Raw genomic sequence first — 20,915 nt, forward strand, 5'->3', positions numbered from 1 at the left:
TCAATGGAGACACATCTGATAATAGGAAAGGACACTCTTAAGAATTATGTCAGAACAAGAGAAATCAGACAGGACTGTCTCAGCAAACCAGGATGTATGGTTGTGTGCTTAGTTGCTCAGTCGTGTACAACTCTTGTAACCTGCCAGATTCCTTTGTCCATGGGATTCTCCAGGCAACAATACTGGAGTGAGTTGCCATTTCCTTCTCCAGGGGATCTTCCTGACTCAGGAATTGAACCCAGCTCTCCTGCATTGCAGGCAGATTCTTTACCAACTAAGCTATAAGGGAAGCCTAGGATGTATGGTTACATATATATATATAATCAAAAATCTTGTTGACATGATATATTTTGCTAACGCAGTTACGTCTCATTTTTCAGTGTCAAGGGTGACCATGCTTAGGACCTAGTGCCAGAGCTCAAGCTGCACCTCTCGTATCTTTCATACTTTGTACTTTTCTTGTTCCTTTCAAGTATCCAGACATACTTCCAAGGTTAGGTTCCTAGAGGATTAAGATTGATTCCAGTTTCTGCTACCATCAGCCTTACTTCCACAGGGATCCCTGCAGTCTGGGAAGTCAGCCTACTCTTAGGAAATCCACTTATCTGGAGGTCAGGAGGTTGTTCTGAAGGCTCAACCCTCAAAACACAAGGGTTCAGTGACACGCTCCAAAGGAGGCTTCAAGGTGCATACCTTCCCTTCCAAGCACTTTCCAGACTTTTCTGCAACTTCTGCCCCTTGAGAAGAGAAACATTCTACCACAAGCCTTAAGATGTCTCAGCAGACTCAGAAAGAGTTTGTCATGACATTTGCTCAGCCCCTTTATAACAGACATGATGTTCATGATCATGAATTCCATTTATTAAGCACTTATTATGTACAAGGCCCCTTACTAAGTATTTCATATACATCACTGTATTAAATACAACCTACCTAGTTTACAAATAGCCAGTTTTGAGATCAAATAGAACAACCAGAGTTCTGAGTTGAAAGAACCACAATTTGGGCCTGTGTCTGGACCCAAAGTTTGGCCTCTAATACCTCTGTTGTTTCTAACAGCAGACATTGACCTGACAGCTGGCCAGTGAAAGGCTGAGGCATAGTCCAGCACAGTGGGATGTTCATCCACCTGTGAAGTAGGAAATCCCAGCCATGGCTACTTTTATGGAAGAATTTGGGAGACTCTCAGACAAATTACAGATTTATAAAATTGGCAAGGAATTTAGGAGTTAGGCATCCCAACTCAGTGAGGCACTTTCCCCAAAATAACATAACTAGTTAGTGACAGAATTAGGATAAAACTAGATGTTTTGAGCATTTTTCAGTGGCCCTTCTGGGAAACTAGCATTTCCCAACTCTTTACAGTCAGGCAATAATATAATGAAGATGCTGCTGCAATTGTTGTTTAAAATCAAAATCAACTGTACCCTCCTGTCTTCTAAGGTAAAAGCATAATTCTTAGCTCTGGCGAAATAAACCACCATATTTCTCTCCCTGCTCCTATCAGGGGAAGTGGAGAAAAGAAAGGGTGACACTTGGTACACATGAATCTTTTTTTAGCAGGGCGCATTAATAAACCCCGAGTTACGCAAAGTGTGAATTCTGAGGGAGTGATAAGTGCTAAAACTGAAATGTTTTTCATAATAATGAAATACACAAATTTTTTGTCATGTCTGAGAGAAGAAGCAGCAAGGGGAGAAAGCTGAACAAAATGATAAGACACTGAAATCCAAGCTGGTGGAAATGGACCGAGGGACTATCAGAAGAGAAGAAATGCTGATATTCAATTTTAGATCATTTTCTAATAAGTGGTGCTGCAATATTTGCTCTTACATGCTTACTTCACTGGCCAGTAAACTCTACCAGATATGGTTATAGATATTTGCCTGTACAAGTTGCCTTTTGTTAACCCTTACAAGTGAATTTTGGCAGAAAAGAAGCTGTTCTCTTCAGTTTGAGTCAATGCTGAATTAGAAATAAAGAAACAGCCATAAGTTATAGAATAAAGAAGTAAGTAGGAGAAAACATTTGCAGAAATTCTCTGAAAAAGAACTAAAAAACAGTACATGAAATGTGGAGGATGGTAGGAAAAGCAATCTAAGCCAGCATCAAAGATAGCAGTAGCTCTTGGTGACATCTAGATTGTAGAAGAAATTTCTACCTCTCTTCTTTCCCCTTGGTTCTCTCCAAAGAGATTAACATCAAGGAGATTTTCTCATATGTTTTCTTCTTAGAGTTTTATAATTTCATGTTTTCTTCTATGAATTCAATAGTTTTATGTTTAGGTCTTTGATCCATTTTGATTTAATTTTGTTTATGGTGTTAGGTAAGGGTCCACCTTCATTCTTTTCCATGTGGATATCTAGTTTTCACAGTACCATTTGTCAAAAAGACTGACCTTTCCCCATTGAATGGTTTTAACATCCATGTTGAAAATCATTTGAGTATATATGGAAGGGTTTATTTCAGGAATCTCTTTTCTGGTACACTGGTATATATGCATGTCTTCATGCCAATACCACACTGTTTCAAATACCATAACTTTGTAGTAAGTCTTGACATCAGGAGGTGTGAGTCCTTCAACTACATTCTTCTTTTTCAAGATTGTTCTGGCTATCTACTGTACCTTGAAATTCCACATGAATTTCAGGATGAGTTTTTAAATTTTTTACCCCTAAAAGAAAATCATTCACTGGGGTTTTGTTAGGGGTTTCAATGAAGTTATGAATGGCGTTTTCTTATAATGCCTTTGTCTGGCTTTTTGATATCAGGGAAAAGCTGGCCTCATAGAATGAGTTAGGACTTTTCCCTCCTTTTCAATTTTTGGAAAAGTTTGAGAAGGATTAGCATTCATTCTTCCTCAAGTATTTGTTAAAATTCAACAATGAAGCCATCACGTCCAGACCTCTTCCTTTTTGGGAGACTTTTGATTACTGATTCAATGTCCTTACTTGTTAAAGATCTATTCTAAGAACAGGTTTTTTACTTCTTCATGATTCAGTCTTGATAGGTTTTATGCTTCTAGAATTTGCCCATTTCATCCAGGCTATCCAATTTGTTGACATACAATTGTTAATAGTGTCCTCTTATAATAATTTTTATTTCTGTAGCATCAGTGGTAACATCAGTAGTTATCTGATTCCTTTTTCAGTCATCTAACTAAAAGTTTGTCAATTTTGTTGACCTTTCTGAAGAGCTAACCTTTTATTTCATTGATTTTTATCTATTTTTCTATTCTCTAATTAATTTATCTCTGTTCTAATCTTAATCTGAACCTAAATCTGCACTTCACATATCAGCTGGCCCACTCAGCTTCCTGGTCATAGTTAAGTTTGAAAAATGGCTTTCTACAGAGGAAAGTTCCATAACATGTCCCCTGAAAGCCCCCACCAGATTGGCATTAGTCCATACTCAGCCACAAGAAGCTGTTTCAATCTGAAATCCCAGATATATTAATGTTTACAGCTGCAGGAGCCAGGTCAGTTATGGAAAAGAGTAAAAGAGAGGTAGGGGCTTCCCAGGTGGCTCAGTGGTAAAGAATCCACCTGCCAATGCAGGAGATGCAAGAAACTCAGGTTCGATCCCTGGGATGCAAAGATCCCCTGGAGTAGGAAATGGCAACCCACTCCAGTATTCCTGTCTGAGAAATCCTATGGACAGAGGAGCCTGGTGGGCTACAGTCCATGGGGTGGCAAGGAGTTGGACACAGCTCTACAACTGAGCATACATACAAAGGGCATATATAAGGGCAGTACTGAGTGGTGGGTGGCAAGGACTGTTCTATACATTTCCTATCACTTTAGTAGTTCATCGAAGAGAGGGATGTTAGCATATCCTGATTTTTTCCTTGACTCCCTGAAATTTCTACAATCACAGCTGCCCATTTTAAGTGCTAGTAAAACTTTTTCTCTTTGGAGTTGGAAGACTACACAAAGAAAAAGACTGAAAAAATAAAAAAATAAAAAAAAAGAAGAAGACTGGAAGGGTGATCTATTAGGAGTTAAGGCAATGGCACCCAACTCCAGTACTCTTACCTGGAAATTCCCATGGATGGAGGAGCCTGGTGGGCTGCAGTCCATGGGGTCGCTAACAGTCGGACACCACTGAGCGACTTCACTTTCACTTTTCACTTTTATGAATTGGAGAAGGAAATGGCAACCCACTCCAGTGTTCTTGCCTGGAGAATCCCAGGGACAGGGGAGCCTGGTGGGCTGCCGTCTATGGGGTCGCACAGAGTCGGACACGACTGAAGCAACTTAGCAGCAGCAGCAGCAGCAGTTCTTTATAAGCAACCGCTTTCCCTACCTTCACCTGTTAGAGCCCAATCCCAACACACACATACAAGTCAACTTGGAAATTAAGAAACAACCCCTCAGGGAGAAGCAGGCTTGCCCTTCTCCAGGAATCTTGGTGCCAGCACACAGGAAAGGCCACGATAGAGGTACAAATCTTTCTCTTCTCTTTGCCAGCCACTCCCACCATGCTTGTAGCACTTAAAGCCACAGTCAGTAGAACTGCTCTATATTCTTCTCTCCTCTTCATTCTACCATAAGAGCCAGGAGAGGAGCTGCACCTCATGTTCTCAACCAGGAGGCAAACCATGTGGTTTGGTAAAATTCTTTTGTACCCCACCACCAAATTTTACGTCTCTTCCTTTCCTCTGATTCAGTCTGTCCCTCTTAGGTAATAAAGGTCAGAAAGTTGCCTCAGAACAGACCCTGGTGTTTCTTACAGAGTCCAAATTGGCACCATCCACTTTAGAGTCCAGTGGGTAATCTCAAACTAGGGGTTTAATTTACACTCTGCCTGATACAAATCTGCTCTGTGCTCCTGTCATCTTCCTGCAAGTTCAGTCACTTTGTGGAAGCACAGGATCCTGAGAGACCAGCACTGTATAACACTGCTGCAAAAAATATTCCTATCACTATGCTGTTCTGCAATGACTCAGAAGAGATGAAATAGAAGAGAAGATACCAAAATCATGTTGCCAGAGGCACAGTGCTGGCCTGTTACGCAAGCCAAAGATGCCTGTATCCACGTTATCCACACGGTGGTGCTAGCCTCAAAAGAATTACTCCAAAAGGAAATGAAACAGTTCCCACTTCCCTCTCATTATGTACACAGTGCTCAGAACATTACTCGTGAAAGGGGCCTATACATTAATTCTGCAAATAAGCATGTAAAATAAATGAGTTTGTCCTCATCCTTATCCTCAACCTACTTCCCAGGGGGAATAAAAGAAATCAAATCACTGTTCTGGGTTTTTTTTTTCCCTTAACTCACTGATTCAATCTTAACCGACCCTGGGGCAAAAGAATGACTCATGCTGGGCTGTTGGATGTGTAGAATCCTGGCATAGAACCTTATTATTCCTGAGAGGGAGCTGGGGTAGACAGCTGGTCAACTAGCCATCTAAGGCACTCGCTCATTGGATTCTTGTTAAGTGCTGCCGGCAGTCTAAGAAGATGGGAACAGCAGACATTTCACCGGTTTCACTGAATAAAACTTGGTGGGTTTAATGTGGGTGCCTTCTAGGCCAATGGGCAGGGAAGAACAGAAAGTGTGGTTTGGGCTTCTAAACCTCAAAATATCCCCTCTACCTGTCATAAGACCAAGTCTCACCAGCTGCCTCTTCTATTTGTGTAATCTAAATCTTCCACTTAAAATGTTTTAAAAGCTCAGGGGGATCTTATTAAGCATGCTAAATAGCGCTTAGGCAGTGTAGATGATGCCAAATGGGACCAATTACCAGATGTATACACAAACAACCTTCAAAAACACAGTGCCTATCAACAGCAGAAGCACCCTTAACTTTAAGGGAGATCTGACAAAAGTTGGTTAATGGTCCTCTGTAAGTCAGCCCATACCTGATGCTGATACTGATAACAATGGCAACCACAGGCACAATGATGCAAGTCCAGATTATTTTCACACCTGGCCCTAGACACTGGCAGCTTGCTAATACCTGTGATTAGGGAGGTAACACAAAGTACCACTTACCATTGTGCCTATATATCCCCCTCTGGCCGACTATGGACTTCTGACCATTTTACATGTTTAAAATCCTCAATTATAGAAAAGAGCTATAAGAATATTATCCCTATAATTTCATTCATAAAATATACATCTTAATGGAGAAGGAAGGAAAGATCCTAGCAAAAGTGCCCATTAAAATGAATGAGGTCATTAGATTGCCTAATTTACCCTTGAAATAGCAAGGAGCTGGATCCTAGGATCTCATGGCATATGAGACAAGTGTTGACAAAAGCCAAGAGTTCAGCAGTCGTAGGTTCCGGGTCCAGTGACTTGGTCTACAAGCAAGGATGAGTCTGGAATGAGTCTGGAAGGATTTTCCCATTTATCACAGATCAAACATAGCAAAGCGATGGCTCACAGGCCCATTCAAATTGAGTTGCATTTCATTTGACTCAAATTTTTTTTTCTCATTTTCACATATTGTAAATTCTAGAGATGCCATCTAAAATTCTAGATTTGGGACTTCTCTTTAAAAAGTGAAAAGTTTTGTCACCACTGGACAGAATTCTCATGTGACAGTAATTACTCAAAGCTGAGAAATAAGAGCTGAGTCAACAGCACATGGCCATTTGTTCACCGTAGTCCTCATCACCCCGATTGTGTCATACCTGGTCTATTTACTCATCTGTGCCACCACACATCCCTGTAAGTCCTAACTGACCTTGATTTCTGAGGGCGATACAGAAGAGAGAATCCCTGACAGAAAGATGATGATACCAACAGTGATAGGAGCTACCAAAAGACTAACAACTTTCTGGCAAGAACAGAATCAATCATACCTGACATAACTAAAGTAAACACTTAGAAAAAAATATATAGCACAGCTCATACCTAAGTAGGAAAGCACAGTGTTTCCAGGACTCAGAGCAGTATAAGGAAGAAAGACAAATGAAAAACCATATAATGTGATGAGAAAGTGTTTCTTAATCTCAGCTTTTGATTTATGAGGCGATAAACCACAGACTTACCAATAAGTCATATGAACTTTAGAAATAGCCCCGTGTGGCAAGGATGAAGCCTGTGTGCTCACTTTCCCACAGCTCATGGATGAGGAACAATGGAACTGAGCTGCAATAAAGGAAGACCGGCTTAGGCTGAAAATCAAGAACAAATCATATTCTAGAATTATATATACATTAAACTCTGAGATAACCACACAGAATTATAAGTTATTTGTACTTAATCAATTTGTGCACAAGTCTTAATTTATAAAGGTGACTGAGTAATGATACAGAAAGGTCCATGTCACTGAAAAAGAGTTTCTTGTTACAATTCCCCAGAAATGAGAGGCACATGGGGAAACACCAGCGGGTACAAGCAGGAAGGAGAGGAAAACAAGGCCTAGAGCCTTAATTGTGTTTTCTATGGGAAAGGCAAGGCAGGGAAGGGGGAGATGGTCTAAAATTGGCTAGTTTGCATAATATTGGTGCCCTCTGCTCTACAGAGGTGGTCTCTAGTTGCCTGGTACCTGGCTTTAGGCAATATGGCAGGTTGAGGACGTGAACACTCCCATGGCTTCTGAGTACCACCTGCAGGGAACCCAGAGAAGCTCCCAGAGTGCTGAAAAACTACCTCAGGCCAAGAGAAGAGCTGACTTAAGGGGAGAAGCTATCAGCATGCCAGAAACACCCACCATGGCTATATTCAGAGAGGCACAGAAGAGAAGGTGTAGGTATCAGCACGCTGGCTACAGAGATGATGGGGGGAGGAAAGGAATCAACGTTTTCTAACCACATTTGCCCTTTCCTCCATAATTAGACTCTAGAACTCCTTTTTTTTCAGAAAGCATGTGTCCTTGGAGAGAAAACCAGATGAAGGTAAATAGAATAGTGCTGGTGACTAGGTAATCTCGGTAAAACTAGAAGATCTCTTCAGGTTCTATTCTAAAAATCAATATGAAAGAGGACACACTAAATACCAATAGGCCTCTATCATCTCTGGGGCAGAATCTAGGCCAATACATTTCACACAGTGCCAGGTATGAGGTCAACTCCAACACACACACACACACACACACACACACACACACACACACACACAACAGCAAAGAACAATTCACCTCCAAATGAGGTTACCACCTGAAGTGATGCATGTCGTAGGAGGACAGAATGTTCAAAGTGTAGTTGGAACCATGACAAGGCATCACCATCTGCCACCTGAGTCCCATCCCCCTAGTCCTTTAACCATCTGCACACCTGCTCAACCATGTCACACAGGGGAAAGGATGGCCCTGCCATCATTAGAGCAGTGGCAATAAAAACAAAAGCTCGAGAAATAGCTTCAAAGCCTCTGACAGCATTACTTCCTTATATGTGGAATCTCCTTCCAAGAAGAACTCTGTAGAAAACAGAGTCACAGCCTAAACTTTAAATCTACACAGAGCTGAAGTGCCTGTGTGATCTGAATTTTTAGACTAACAGGAAATACACACACAAAAAAAAAAATCAGTAAATTGTTAAAGGCATAGAATAGTAAATGTTAAGCAGAACCTAATTTGGTATGCATTACACATTCTCATTCTGAACTTTGATCAACACAAGAATCACTTCTCTCTGCCTTCATGTAGATTTCATCTCTAGATGCACTTTTCCCAAGAAAGCTAAAATAAATCTATCCAAAACTGGTTATGAAGAAGTGCCTCTAAGCACTCAAAGCAATCAGTTCTCCTAGCGCCTGGCACATAGGGTTGTTGTTGTTGTTGTTTGGTCGATAAGTCGTGTCTGGCTTGAGACCCCATGGACTGTAGCCTGGCAGGCCCCTCTGTCCATGGGATTCTCCAGGCAAGAATACTGTAGTGGGTTGCCATTTCCTTCTCCAGGGGATCTTCCTGATCCAGAATAGAACTCGTGTCTCCTGCGTAGGCAGGCAGAGTCTTTACCACTGAGCCACCAGGGAATTCTCTGGCACAGAGGGTACAGTTTGGCTATTCCAGCTCTTCAGAGCCCCCACATCAGAGACTGCTGCTGCTTGTGCTGCTAAGTCGCTTCAGTCATGTCCGACTCTGTGTGACCCCATAGACAGTGGGTTTATGTAAATGTGGCATACCAAAGAGGAATAGACCCCATCTGGGATCCATTCTCTAAGGAAGGCTATTTATTCGGTCTATATTCTCTAGGCAAAAGATCTTGATTCTAAACGTTAGATAAGGTCCTCCCAGTTCAAGTGTCCTTCCTTTAAAATAACTGAAAATTCCAAAATAACTAAAATTCTTTTAACTTGAGAATTAAAATGATATCACAAAACACACCATTAATAAGAACTCACTGAACATATTATATGCCATGAAATGAATATACCCTTTTCTAATTATTCAGGTTAAAGAAATGGCAACCCACTCCAGTATCCTTGCCCGGGAAATCCCACGGACACAGTCTGAGTCTGGTGGGCTACAGTCCACAGAGTCGCAAAGAGTCAGACATGATAGCAGCTGAGCACACACAAATACATATGAAACTATGGAGAGGTAATAGAACATAGCAGTTAGATAGATGAGCTCTGAGGTCAGACTGCATGGGTTCACTCCAGCTTCACCACTTGCTGGCTGTGTGACCTGAGACAAGTCATCTAAACTCTCTGAGACTCAGTTTCTTTGTATATAAAAAGAGTAGTGATAATTTATATAGATGAAAATACACATAAAGTGTTTACCATAGTATCTAGAGCAAAATAAGTGTTTTAAAACGTTAGCTATTTGTGGCAGGCTGAAAAATGTTCCCCCAAGCAGGAAAGGGGAGACAAATTGAGAAAGGAGCATCAAAATATGTACATTATCATGTGTAAAATATTTATAGATAGCTAATGGGAAGTTGCTGTATAATGCAGGGAGTTCAACCTGGTGCTCTATGACAACCTAGAGGGGTGGGATGGCGTGGGAGTTGAGAAGGAGTTTCAAGAGGGACGGGGACATACGTATACCTATGGCTGATCCATGCTGATGCACGGCAGAAACGAACACAACATTGTAAAGCAATCATCCTCCAATTTAAAATAAACACATTTTTTAAAAATACTCCCTCGAAAGATATCCACATCTGAAAACCTGGAGCCTGTAAATATTATCCTTCTGTGGCAAATCTTGAGATGGGGAGCTTATCTAGATTATCTAAATGCAAGCAAAGGTATCCTTGTAAGAAGGAGGCAGAGAGAAATTTCACACACACACATACACACTCACAGAGTGGGGATGAGGAGAAGCCAATATGAAGATGGAGCAGAGAGACTTACGGGTGCTGGCCTTGAAGACTGGAGTGATGTGGTCACAAGGCAAAGAATGTCAGCTGCTATCAGAAGCCGGAAGAGGCAGGAAAAGATTCTCCTCTAGAGCCTCCAGAGTGAGTGCAGCCCTACTAACACCTTGAGTTCAGCCCAGGGATAAAGACTTTGACTCTGGACCTCCAGAATTTTGAGAGAACAAATTTCAGTTGTTTTAAGCCACCAAGTTGGTGTTAACTTGTTAGCACAGCCATAGGAATGTAACACTTGTTTCCTATTTATATTGATTCCCCACTGCTATGTAACAAAACTAGGGGTATTTATTTATTAAACAACATTTACTAAATAATATATTAATAACAAATTAATAATGAATTAAGTGCCATTTAATAAACGTTATTACTTCAGTTTCTGTGAGTGTGGAATATGGGAACAGCTTAACTAGGTATCTGCCACAGTCTATGCTTCAAGGGTATGATCAACGTGTGGGCTATGGTCTCATCTTAAGACTTGAAGGAAACATCCAAGTGGGATTCAGTCCTTGGTGAGGTACTAGATTGAGGGCCTTAGATTCTCACTGAATGATGAGAGGCTGCCCTCAGTTCTTTTCACATGTGCCTCTCCATAACGCAGCTCACAACATGCAGCTGATTTCATCAGCGTAAGCAAGAGAGAGTTGGACAGGGAGGGAGCTGAAGTTGACATCCTTGTTAACCCAGTCTCAGAAGTGATATCCCATCACTTTTGCTGCATCATTTTTCTTAAAACTGATCCACTAGGTCTAAGACCTTTCACTACCCAGAGTGATTACTGCACATGGTAAATACATGCATGTGCCAGGAAGGTGACACATGTCAACTGCATGGGAACAGAAGTTCCTGTGCTGAGGATCCTTCCAGACCTTGCTCTGGGTACCTCTTTATCTGGCTGTTCATTTGTATGTGTTATAACGTCCCCTGTAATAAATAATAGTGGTAGTAAAGTGCTTTCTTGAGTTCTGTGAGCCATTCCATCAAATTATTGAACCTGGCAAGGTGGTCACGGGAATCTGCAATTTATAGTCAGCTTGTCTGAAGTACTGGTAGCTCAGACTTGAGACTGGTGTCTGGAGTTGGGGTAGTCTTGTGGGTGTGAACCCTTACCCTGTGGGGTCTGTGCTAACTCCTGGTAGTGTCAAAATTGAACTAAACTCTGGGACACCCAGTTGGTGTCCACAGAAAATTGGAGAATTGCTTGGCTTAGAAAACCTACACATTTGATGACAGAAATATTGTGGGTAAAAACAGCCCATTACTGGCTGTAACAAATTACCACAAACTTAGTGGTTTAAAATAATATAAATGTATTCACTTACAGTTCTGGTGGCCAAAAGTCTAAAAGGAATCTTCTGGGCTGCATTCATTCTCTGTGCTCTGTGGGAGAATCCATTCTTTTTTCTAGCTTCTAGAGGTGAACTGCATTCCTTGGCTGCTGACCCCTTCCTCTACCTTCAAAGCCATCAGTGTTATTTTCTCCCTGACCTTGCTCTTGTCCTCACATCTTCTGTCTGATATGTCCTACCTGACTCCCTTTTACAAGGACTCTGTGGTTACATTGGATCCACAAGGATAGTCTAGGCTATCTCCCTACCCGGATATCCTTGATTGACTCACACCCACAAAATCTCTTGCCATGAAAAGTAATATATTCACAAGTTCTAGAGATTAAAGTAGGTATCTATGGGAGGCCATTATTTTTTCACACAATCCTTCCTAAAATTAAAGTGTAATTAAAGTGTCTTGACTATTAACTGGTTTTTGCTTCATGTGTATTTTCTTATACAAAAGGATCTCAAAACCTACCTAACCAGTTTCCAAGATGTCCAAATGAGCCACCAGATTACCCTTGGGTTTTTCTTAAGTCCCATAATTTTAATTCATTTTCACCCTTAAATAATAAAATAGACAATAATCCTGCTTCTTAGTACATGGCAGTAGAGAAAGTGGAATACATAATTAATTCTAGGGCGTTTAAAGATTCTCAAGGCAAAGATAGCTTTCAACTAGAACACAGAGTATCAAAATGGAATTAGGGAACAACATTGAGATATCACTACACAGCTATTAGAATGGTCAAAGTCTAAAACACTGACACGCCGAATGCTGATGAGGATGTGAAACAACAGGTGCTCTAGTACACTGTTGGTGGAAATGCAAAATGGTACAGTCATTTCAGAAGACAGTTTGGGAGCTTCTTACAAAATTAAACTATCAAATTATAGGATTATCAACCTAGAAAACCCAAAGCACTAAGTAGGGTAGGTTAAACTGCTGTAATGAACACCAAAATGTTAGTTTCTTAAAGGATAAGTTTATTTTTAGTTCAAAGGAAGTGCTACAGGTTCACAGACAGCTCTTCATGATGTAATAAAGGAACTTAAGATACTTTCACCTTAGGGTTCCACCATCCCCCTGGGGACTTAACAGTATATGCATGGCAATGCTTGCAACAGATATAAGAAGTGTTGGTTTCCAAAATGTACAGAGTGGCACCAAATCAATAAAGGCTTTCCGATAGGTAAATGAACCCTCCTTGGAAAACAATTCAGAAATCACCTATTTTATCTAAAGTAGGTTCATTTGGAGGTACCTTCTCCACCTTAAGAATCTTACCAAGTATTTTTCCATCAAAATAGTTGTTTTCTAGGGTTTTGGCAAGGGTTTGGGCAAGAATCACTCTAAGACACAGTAGATAGACAAAAGTATAAATTAATTACATCAGTCACATTTAAAATGCTCCTGGCCTTAGACCCAGGTGTAACATATTTAGTAATCTATTCTATAGAAATATCAGCTCAAGAACATTTTTAAAAATCACTGCTGGATTGACTGAAACCCCCTGCTTGAAACACATTCTTTCCAGGTATCTGCTTCCTCTATCCCCTCACTCCTTTTGTCTTTGCTCTGACTCATATTTTCAGGAAGATTCTCCTAGACCAGCAGTCCCCAAGCATTTTGGCTCCAGGGACCGGTTTTGTGGAAGACAATTTTTCCATAGAAGGGGGTGGAAGGGATGGTTTGGGGATGACTCAAGCACATTACTTTTACTGTGCACTTTATTATTACATCAGCTCCACCTCAGATCATCAGGAGTTAGATCCCAAAGGTTGGGGGCCCTTGCTCTAGGCCATCTTATTTAAAATTGCAACATTCCCATTCCCCTTTCCTACTTGATTTTCTTTGTAGCACTTACCCTCACCTGACATTCTGTATCATTTATTTTTATGGACGTTACTAACATATTAACCTCCATTTTTGCCATTGTTCATTCCTATATCTCCAATGACAAAACAGTTCTTGCTGTTCAATAAGAATATGACAAATGAATGGGTGAATTTCAGCATCATTTGTCGTAGTGAAAAGAAAAAATTACAATCTTGCTGCTGTGCTGTGCTCAGCCTCAGTCATGTCCTACCCTTTGCGACCGCATGGACTGCAGCCCACCAGACTTCTCTGTCCATGGAATTCTCCAAGCAAGAATCCTGGAGTGGGTAGCCATTCTCTTCTCCAGGGGATCTTGCCAACCCAGGGATTGAACCCAGGTCTCCCACACTGCAGGCAGATTCTTCACCATCTGAGCCAAGGAAGTCCCCGTATTTACGTATACCAACTAATAAACATATCCATGACATGTTTAGGAGAAGGAAATGGCAACTCACTCCAGCATTCTTGCCTAGAGAATCCTGTGGACAGAGGAACCTGGTGGGCTGCTGTCCATAGGGTCACACAGAGTCGGACACAACTGAAGCGACTTAACATGCATGCATGCATTGGAGAAGGAAATGGCAACCCACTCCGGTATTCTTGCCTGGAGAATCCCAGGGACAGAGGAGCCTGGTGGGCTGCCGTCTATGGGGTAGCACAGAGTCGGACACGACTGAAGCGACTTAGAAGCAGCAGCAGCAGCATGACATGTTTGGATAAAAGAAAGCAATTATTGAACAATATATGAAAACTCCTGGAAGAATATACCATCTATTCACAATGGTTACCTCTGGAGAATGAGACTGGAGAGTAGGATGAAGGAGAAAGAAGAGGGAATTGAGGTGTCCCTATCTTTTACCAGGTGCTGAGCTTCACTCATGCTGAAAGACGTGAGGAACAACATTCTACCTTGAGTTGAGCCCAGGGCCACCCTTAGACCCATGCAAAATGGGTTCCCACCAGCACTGTACCTGTCATTTAGATGGCCCCTCTCTGACCATCTTTGGGGCTGTGCCTCTTAAAGGGCAAGGAGTTCACAAGGACATGACAGTATGGTGCCCATGCCCTCTCATTAGACTAGAGTCTAGGTACCCAGAACCTTTGAATTCCCTGAGAATAGCCACGGGCTCATTCCAGGGCCTGCCTGGACTGCTCAGGACAGATCTCCTGAGCAAGAACTGGGCCAATAGTTTCCTCCCCACTGGGCCAGAATAGCAGCCAAAGGCAGCTGTCAGGATTTAACGGACAAAGATGAGATATGTGGACTGGGGGTTCCCCAGGACACTGCCTAGTGCAGAGAAAAACCAGGACTGAGAGGACAAGAGGGAAAACACAGGCTGGGGGCCTCAATTCATCTTTTTGCTTCAGGTTTCACAAAGGTCAAGAGTGGCCAGCCTGAACTTAACGATATCAACTTTCTCTACCAAAGCCCAAGTGTTTCAGACACTGGAAATTTTTTCCAATCGTGTGTTGGCCTAACCGCACTTCCCATCCTTTGGATTGGACTTTCCTAAAGCAGAAACCAATTTGCTTTCTGAAGGCTACAGTCCACTGACCAGGACACAAACAACAGATGTCATCCTGTCTCAGACACCACCAGGGCCTAATAGTTCTGCCAGTCTAATAGACATTTGACGACAGAAATCCAGTCAGCATCTTGAGGCCAGTTAATTCACCCATGCCTGTCACTGACCGTCATCCTTCACCACTACACAACATGCAAACCCTCTGATCACATGTCCTTTCTTCTATGCTCACCTCCATTCAGTTCCTCAATGCTCGCTCCCAATATCCACCTATTATCCTTCCATTACTGACATGTCCATCAGCCTTTCTCATGTCACTATCTGGGATTCCCACTCTTTATATCTATCATCCTCCCATTATTGACATATCAATCAGCCCTTCTCAAGTTACTCTCTGGGATTCCCACTCCTTATAAACTATCCTTGATTATATCTACCTTTCTCCCAAACACTCCATCTACTTGCTTGTCCCCATCTCCCAGTCCTAGGTTGCTCACTGTCTCACTGCTCACATAAAGAGAGAAGGGACACACATCATACTTTTCTTGCTTTACATTGCCACCTTCAGATAACTACCCCTCCTCCTTTATATAAATATTCTTCCATTGAGGGTTATATCATCTGCTATAAACCCCACTCTTTCCCTTGTTATTTTTATTATTGACTTTCTAGGTGACACTCACATTTATTACAGAACAGAGCACCCGGATCATACATATCACCTTCCACTCTTCTCTAGGGCTGTCACCATTCCAGGTCCTAGGTGAATCTAATGTTCATGTGCACAATGTACCTGACATCACAGTTCCTCAATGTTCCACTCTACTGCAGCAATTTACTCTTCTTCCAAATCCAGTTCTTCGCCATTTGCTAAAATGATTCCACTTCTTGGGCTAAAATCTTGATAGCTACTCCCAAATCACATCTTCCCACATTTTCTTACTTATCATCTTCAGTATCCCTATTCTTACACCTCATCAATATCTCTAAAATTTTAATTCCACATTTCTCCTAGCCTGCTTGCCCCTTCCTATTGATCCAACTCCCTGTAATCCAGGGATCCCCAACCTCTGAGATCTAATGCCTGATGATCTGAGGTGAAGCTGATGTAATAATAATAATAGAAAATAAAGTGCACAATAAATGTATGCACTTGAATCATCCTAAAACCATCCCCACACCCTCTAGTTTGTGGAAAAACTGTCTTCCATGAAACTGATCCCTGGTGCCAAAATGGTTGGGAACCACTGCTTAATCTTCCAGTCATCACTGTAAACAAAATCCTGACTCTGTGCTCTCCTACTTAAAATTCTTCAAAGACTCGTTGTTAGTTTCAGAAATTTCAGATTCCTTAAATGATGTCTTTTATAATTTGGCCTTGACTGACCACTCCAGCCTTATTCAACACCCAACACGCATCCTGCACTCCAGTTTTATTTGGCTGAGTTTCAGTTCCATTTGTTCATCTACCTAGAATGCCCTTCTCTACTATTGCCTCTCAACTAACTCAATCTTAAAAACTGTTTAATTTTTAAACTAAACTTTTTACTTTTTGCAAGACATAATACAGAGAGAACCCATGTAGTCTTTACCCAGTTTCCCCCTATGCTAACATCTTGAATAACTATTGTATAATATCAGAACCAAGACATTAATGTTGATACAATCAAGACAGTAAATAGAGAAGAGTTCCAACACCACAAAGATCCTCATATAGCCCCATAATAATCACACTCACTTTCCTCTCACCCTTTGCCTTTCTTGAAAGTGAAAGTGAAGTCACTCAGTCGTGTCTGACTCTTTGTGACCCCATGGACACCAGGCTCCTCCGTCCATGGGATTTTCTAGTCAAGAGTACTGGAGTGGATTGCCATTTCCTTCTCCAGGGGATCTTCCCGACCCAGGGATCGAACCCAGGTCTCCCGCATTGTAGACAGTCACTTTACCATCTGAGCCACCAGAGAAGTCGCCTATTTTAACCCCTTACAATCACTAAGCTACTCTCCCTTTCTATAATTTTGTCACTTCAAGAATACACCATGATGATATTAATATTATACAGTTTGTAACCTTTTGAGATTGGCTTATTTTACTCACTGTATTTTCTGGAGAATCATCCACATTGTTGCATGTATGTGTGTGTGTGTGTGCGCGCGCGCTTAGTCACTCAGTTGCGTCCAATTCTTTGTGATCCCAGGGGCTGTAGCCTGCCAGGCTCCTCTGTCCATGGGGATTCTCCAGGCCAGAATACTGGAATGCGTAGCCACTTCCTTCTCCAGGGGATCTTCCCGACCCAGGGATTGAACCCAGGTCGTCCACCCTGCAGGCAGATTCATTACAGTCTGAGCCACCAAGGAAGCCCTCATGTATCAGTGGTTCATTCCTAATTATTGCTTAATAGTATTACATGGAGTGGATGTACCTGTTTATCCATCAATCCATTTAAACCACCTGGGTTGTTTAAAGTTTTTTTTCTATTACAAATAAAACTGCTAAAAAATATTTATGTAAAGGTTTTTGTGTGAGTGTTAAGTTTTCATTTCTTTGGGATAATATCCAGGAATGTAATTGCTGGATCACAGGTCATTATACGTTTAGTTTGTTTTTGTTTTTTAAGAAACTGCTAAAATGTTTTCCAGAGAGGCTATGACATTTCACATTCCAGCAAGTTATGAGCTATCCAGCTTCTCTACATCCTCACCAGCATTTAGTGGTGTTATTTTTTTTTTCTTTTTTAGTCATTCTGATAGATGTAAGTGATACCTCTTTGTGATTATAACTTGCATTTCCCTATGGCTAATAATTCTGAGCATCTTTTCATGTGTTTACTTACCTGAATATTCTCTTTAGTAAAATGTCTCTTCATGGATATTTCCAATTGTTTTTTTTTTTTAACTGTTGAGTTTTAAGAGTTCTTAAAACTCTTAATTCTATATATATTCTAGATATGTGGTTTGCAACTATTTTCTCCCAGCCTCAAACATGGCTATTCATTGTATTAACTGAGACTTCCATGGAGGAAAATGTTTCAATTTTGATTAATTCCAATTTTCAAACTTTCCTTTTATGGATTGCACGTTTATAATCAAGTCTAAGAACTTTTTATCTCATCTTAAATCCAAAAGATGTTTCTCTTAAAGTTTTTATTTTTCTTAAAGTTCTATAGTTTTACATTTTCTATTTAACTCCATGATCCATTTTGAGGTGATTTTTGTATAACGTAAGTTTTCTCCATTGAATTGATTTTTCACCATAGTCAAAAATAAGCTGGACACATTTGTGAATATTTATTTCTGGGTTCTCAATTCTGTTCCATTGATTTTGTACTTATACCTCCATCAATACTGCACAATCTGGATTACTGTAGCTAAACAATGTCTTGAAATCAAGAAGACTGATTTCTCCAACTTATTTTGCCTTTATCAAAATCATTTTATCTATTCTGGTCCTTCTGCCTTTCTGTATAAATTTTAGAATAATCTTGTCTATATCTACAAAAACATCTTGCTAGGATTTTGATAAGGAGTACATTAAATCTGCATATCAACTTATAGAGAATGACATTTTTATTTTTGTTGAGTCTGCTAATCCATAAAGATAGTATGTCACTCTATATAGTTAATTTCTGTGATTACTTCCATCAGCATTTATAAGTTTTAGCAAACAAGTACTACATAAGTTTTGTTAGATTTGTACTTTGTTTTTATTTTTTGAGTGATTATAAATAGCACAGTATTTTTAATTTAGTGTTCACATGTTCATGGCTAGTATATAGAAATACAATTGATTTTTATATGTTGATCTTGTAACTACTACCATGCTGAATTCACTTATTAGTACTAGTGGATATTTTTTTCATAGATTCCTTGAAATTTTCTACATAGAAAATCACTTCATCTGCAAATAGGTACAATTTTATTTCTTCCTTTTTGATCTGTATGCCTTCTTTTTTTCTTGCCTCATTGCACTGGTTAAAACTTCAATCACTATGTTGAATAAGAGAAGTGACAGCAGACATATTTGTCTTATTCCTGATCTTTGAAAGAAAGTATTCAGCCTTCCATCATTAAGTATAATGTTAGCTATAAGTTTCTTTACAGATGTTCTTTAACAAGTTGAGGAAATTACCCCCAGTCCTATTTTTCTGAAAATTTTTATTCTTAGTGAGTGTTGAATTTTGTCAAATGACTTTTCTGCATTTGTTGATATAAGATTTTTTTCCTTTATCTTGTTGACATGATGGATACTGCTTGATTTTTTAAAATACTGAACACAATTTTGCATGCCTAGAATAGACACAACCTGGAAATGGTATGTAATTCTTTTCTACTTGGGCTCAAAAGTGACTGCGGATGGTGACTTCAGCTAGGAAATTAAAAGATGCTTGCTCCTTGGAAGAAAAGCTATGACAAACCTAGACAATGTATTAAAAAGCAGAGACATCACTTTGCCAACAAAGGTACATATAGTCAAAGCTATCTATGGTTTTTCCAGTAGTCATGTACAGATGTGAGTGTTGGACCATAAAGAAGGCTGAGCACTGAAGAACTGGTGCCTTCAAACTGTGGTGCTGGAGAAGACTCTTGAGAGTCCCATGGACAGCAAGGAGATCAAACCAGTCAATCCTAAAAGAAGGAAACTCTGAATATTCATTGGAAGGACTGATGCTGAAGTTGAAGCTCCAATCCTTTAGCCACTTGATGCAAAGAGCCAACTTATTAGAAAAGATCCCGATACTGGGAAAGATTGAGGGCAAGAAGAGAAGGGGATGACAGAGGATGAGACAGTTGGCTGGCATCATCGACCCAATGGACATAAGTTTGAGCAGACTCCCAGAGATAGTGGATAGGGAAGACTGGCGTGCTGCAGTCCATGGGGTCACAAAGAGTTAGGCACAACTGAGTGAGTGAACAACAACTTGTCAATATATTGTTAAGAATTTTTGCATCTATATTCTTCCTATATTCTTAAGGGACATTCATCTGTAGCTTTCTTCTTTTTTCACCATCTTTGTCCAGTTTTAGAATCAGGGTAATTCTAGCTTCCTAAAATGAATTAAGAAACACTCCTTCCCCTATTTTTTTTTTCAAACTTTAAACTTTTTATTTTGTATTAGGATATAGCCAGTTAATAATACTGTGGTAGTTTCAGGTGAACAGAGAAGGAATTCAGCCATACTCCTCTTCTGTTTTTTGGAAAAAATAATATAGAATATATTATCTTTAGATATCTATAGAATATATCTATAGAATATAATATTCTATAATATTATAGAATATTATCTATAGAATATAATATATAGAATATGATGCTAATTCTTCTTTAAAAGTAAAATTCTCCACTGAAAACATCTGGGTCTGGAAATTTTTGTATGGAGAGTTTTTTCATTTCAAATTCTATTTCCTTAATAGTTATAAGCCAATGTAATTAACTATTCCATATTGGATGGAAGTTTTTGGTTTTTGAGGAATTGGTCCATTTTGTATAAGTTGTCAGTTTATATTTGTTCAGTTTTCCCTTATTATCCTTTTGATATTTGCAGGATCTGCAATGATATTGCCTGTATCATTTCTGATATTGGTAATTTATTCTTCTCTTATTATTTCTTAAGCAGTTTTGATGGAGGTTTGTCAATTTTATGGATCTTTTCAAATAACTAGCCTCTTTATTAAAATGGTTTTCTCCATTGTTTTATGCTTTCAGTTTGATTGCAGTTGAACTCATTTCTGCTCTTATTTTTATTATTTTCTTTGTTTTGCTTGTTTTGGGTTCATTTTGTTCTTTTTCTCCAGTTCTTCAGCTGGAACCTTGAGTAATTTCTTTGAGAGCTATCTTCCTTTTCTAATATAAGCATTTAATGATATAAATTTCCCTCAGCACTGCCTTAGGTGTACTTCAT

The 20,915-nt window shown here is 40.0% G+C and overlaps 1 long non-coding RNA gene across 2 annotated transcripts in view; it reads right to left on the bottom strand.

Moving 5' to 3' along the window:
• LOC145512761 (uncharacterized) overlaps positions 1-20,915 on the bottom strand; it is a 615,780-nt gene that overhangs the window by 554,123 nt on the left and 40,742 nt on the right. The gene's annotated exons all lie outside the window — the stretch shown is intronic.

The sequence above is a fragment of the Giraffa tippelskirchi genome, chromosome 7, assembly GCF_054371585.1.
Source record: "Giraffa tippelskirchi isolate mGirTip1 chromosome 7, T2T-mGirTip1v1.2.pri, whole genome shotgun sequence".
Lineage (NCBI taxonomy): Eukaryota > Metazoa > Chordata > Mammalia > Artiodactyla > Giraffidae > Giraffa > Giraffa tippelskirchi.